This window comes from Peromyscus leucopus, chromosome 15 (assembly GCF_004664715.2).
Source record: "Peromyscus leucopus breed LL Stock chromosome 15, UCI_PerLeu_2.1, whole genome shotgun sequence".
Classification (NCBI taxonomy): Eukaryota; Metazoa; Chordata; class Mammalia; order Rodentia; family Cricetidae; genus Peromyscus; species Peromyscus leucopus.
In genome coordinates this window covers 44,926,758-44,930,699 of record NC_051076.1, presented here as the reverse complement: position 1 = coordinate 44,930,699, position 3,942 = coordinate 44,926,758, and positions in this window count along the sequence as shown.

Genomic DNA, 3,942 nt, shown 5'->3' with positions numbered 1-3,942 from the left:
TCTCGTAATGTCAGGCTCAACTTGTTCTGAATGTTTGTATTTCTTCTTGTTAATTCCACTGTAAAACTGCTTCAGGCTGCCTCCAAGCTGGAGATGTCCTACTCCTTGTCAATGTCACCCAGGTTTTCTCTTTCCAGTAATGTGTTCATCAGCTTGATTTCTGTTGAAATTGATTCAAGTCCTTCACATTATTTTTGCAAGTTACAGTTTAGAAGTTTGGTGAATTTCCTCTATTTAGACAGGCAGAACTTTCAGGGAAGTCTTATCCATGCCAGGCAAGTATGGATAATCCCCAGCACCCAGTATCTAATTTTACTTTACTTGCATAAGATGGGCTTTAAAATATTAAAATACTGATCATGACTGTAAGCAAAACAATATCCTACAGGAGTCCATGGAGATCTATGAATACTTTAAGGTCTTCTGGCAGGGTGGCCATTAGGCTGACCTAATTGTCTCTAAAACTGTGGTATTCAGAACATTATGACCATGAGCAGATCCCATCTAGTCTTCTAAACTATTACATGCCACTTTAGGTTTTCAGGACTTTGATGGCTGCACAATCCATCAGAGAACATGAGTGAACATTCCTGGAACCAAACTAATAATGCCTGGTAACTATGATAGGTAGGGGAGTAAGTTATTGGTTAATATTTCTCTGGCCCTGTTTCTCATTTTACCCACAGAAGCACAGAAAAGTTCCTATTCTCAGAGCATCTCAATTTCTTTTTTCTTTTTGTTTTTTCTAGACAGGGTTTCTCTGTGCAGCTGTGGAGCCTGTCCTGGAACTTGCTCTGTAGACCAGTCGGGCCTCGAATTCACAGAGTTCAGCCTGCCTCTGCCTCCTGAGTGCTAGGATTAAAGGCATATGCCACCACCTCCCAGCTGCTTTTCAATTTCTCACTAGCCTTGATGTAACCTAAGCAAGACTGGGGACAAATGGGGAAAGGTTAGGAAGGACCCTAAACAAGAGTTCAAGTTACTTCTCCAATTTCATGTTTCAAACCAAAGATGAAATAAGTATAATTTCAAATTTATTTCACATGTTCAGTGAATATTATCCAGTCATGAGCCAGGAAAGCTCATCTTTCTCAAACTTTCCTTTCATGTAATGAAAAGTCTGCTGACATCCTTCTAGGTGCTTCTGTTCAGAATGATCCTTTCTGGGTATTTTGGCCTTCTTGTCAACAAGGCAGATCTGTAGACCATTGGGACCCAAATGGCCTAGCTCAATTACCAGCTCAAACTTGTTAACAATGCGAATATAAGTTGGTTGGTTGGGGGCACCATATTTGGTTGGGGTAGGCTCACCAAAAAGCATCTTGGATGTGTTAAAGATTGGCCAATCTGGACTTGGAAAGGCTGAAAGGTCTACAGATCTTAGATGAGATTTCTCATGGGTATTGAGGTCAGCTCATACATATTTATGCAACTTCATGACTGCCCTATGTGACTTTCATCCTTGTCTTATAACCTAGGTAAAAGATGGGTCTTTCCTGCCCATGTTAGTGTTAGAGGCAGAAGAAAGCTAGTGGAAAGTAGTTACAGAATTTGCATTTTGCAAAGTTTACCTGGCTATGAGATGTCAACATCTTATTTGGCTATCTTTTCGTCAATTCATATTCAACAGGGAGATAGAGGCAGAGTAATAGGTGATCAAGTTACCCATTTCTGCTATCCAGGTGACTCCATTCATTATCCACTGTGAAGAATAGTTGAGGCATTTGACATGACAGATGAAAGCCTAGTGAACTTCACCTCAGAGATGCCTAAGTTACAGTCTCAAGTTACTACAGTCTATTCTCCATGGAAACAGAAAGCCGATGACGGTACACGCTCGAGACAGCTGAAGTGTCCAAGGTGCTGATGCAGCAGACCTTGTCCAGGGTAGCTGCAGGATTCCAGGGAAGCCCTTCATATCCTTAAACCTTGTTTTCTTCTCTAAGAAGAAAGAAATGTGTGAATAGATTGCACATACTAAATCTAGTGGGTAGGACTGAGATACTTTTGTCTAATTGTATATGTTAGTGATTCTGTAGTTAGTTTTCTAGGAAGAGTAAGTCAATATTGGTTTTAAGGAAGAAAGAATCATTCTTCTCACTAAATTACCCAGAGATGAGATGATATCTTTAACTTTTGTTCTGAAAGATTTTTTTTTTTTTGGTTTTTCGAGACAGGGTTTCTTGTGTAGCTTTGTGCCTTTCCTGGAACTCACTTGGTAGCCCAGGCTGGCCTCGAACTCACAGAGATCCGCCTGGCTCTGCCTTCCGAGTGCTGGGATTAAAGGCGTGCGCCACCACCGCCCGGCTTTTGTTCTGAAAGATTTTTGTTCAAACCAAAACCAAACCAAACAAAACATCAACTGAGATCTCCAGAATTTCAGTCGTGATAACACTTTTCATTATCTTCTATTTTGCATTTCTGAGGTGACTAGGTGCTGGGTTTCTGTTCTTTGGAGAACACCATGGTCCCTCCTTGGCTTGGGTTGACTGTGATAAAACTTGGAAACATCTGGAGGAAGCATTTTGTGTTTTGCAAAGCTGCTAAGGGGAAACTTAGAGAGTTTTTTCTTTTACAGTTTAAATACTCAACAGATTTCTTTTCACCTCATGGAACATAAAGAAACATCCTTGGAAGACTAGAGGCTGCACGACTTCGTGTGTGTGTGTGTGTGTGTGTGTGTGTGTGTGTGTGTGTGTGTGTGTATGCCTGTGAGCACATGTGTGTGCATGTACATGCTCAGGTTTGAACTTAGAGTTGTACTTACGCTATGTGAGTGACCTGCCAATGAGCTACTTGTCCAGACTGCAGATTGCTGTTTCGTTTGAAGGAGAACAAGAATTTTAGTTCACGTGGAGGAGGAAGTATGTTTTTTGAGTATGCACACTGGAAATGGGCAGGTGATAATGAATATGAGGAGTTAAACACCTTGCCAAGCTGAGTACAAGATGGTGAGAAGAACTTTCCCCATGAATGTCTCAGATCATAAATGTCTCAGGAGTCTTCATGGGACACCAAATTAGCTCTTTCCCAGCTTCTTCTGCAGCAGGCATTTGTTTGCCCCATAAACACTGATGATGTTACTGAGACGCGCTTTTCCCTCCCTGCTCAGTCTGCATCTGTCCTCCTTGTTTGTGCTGGTTAATCCCTGTGTTGAGCTTTCGGCTCATCTCAGGCTCACATGGCTGATTGTCCTAGTTTGGTTCATTCTTGAGTTTAGAGGAACTTGTTCTTTCTTATTTTGTTCCTAAACTACTTCTCTGAGTGGTACTATTATCTACAGTTTCTAAGAAAAATATGAGAGGTAGATAATAGTCACCATTGGCCTATCTTTTTCAAAGTCTGTATTGAATCTACCCTAGTTAATTTAACTTTACTTCTTAAAATATGAATGCTTCCTTCTTTCTACTGCCAGTCCCACTTTCTGATTTTCGCTGCCTCTCTTTTATTAGTGGAAGCAGCGCTCTAAGTTTTCTTACTCCACTGTCAAGTGTAATATACATTAACTGAAGCTATTTTTCTTACCTAGATAATTTGAGAATAAGTAAAATATTTTATTAACATGACTTGTTTCTTAAACTTTTGTGGAATTTCCATTTTTGATCATTGCATAATAGGCTGTTTCTGTCAGGTCAATAGATGAAGGCTTAACTCATTACATATTAAAGAGGCTAGAACAGTCCCTAGTAATTTCATCTTTTGTAGTTATAAAAACTTTCCTCTTGTAGAATATTAAAGATGTGTTGCATTTGTTTATGCTGTGGAAAATTTATTTAATGATACAAAGATGTGTTGTATTCTTCTATGTTGCATTTGTTTAACTCTGTGAAGCTGTGTTCTTTTGTCTGTCTAATAAAGAACTGGATGGCCAATAGCAAGGAAGGAGAAAGGATAGGTGGGGCTGGCAGGCAGAGAGAATAAATAGGTGGAGAACTCTCAGGA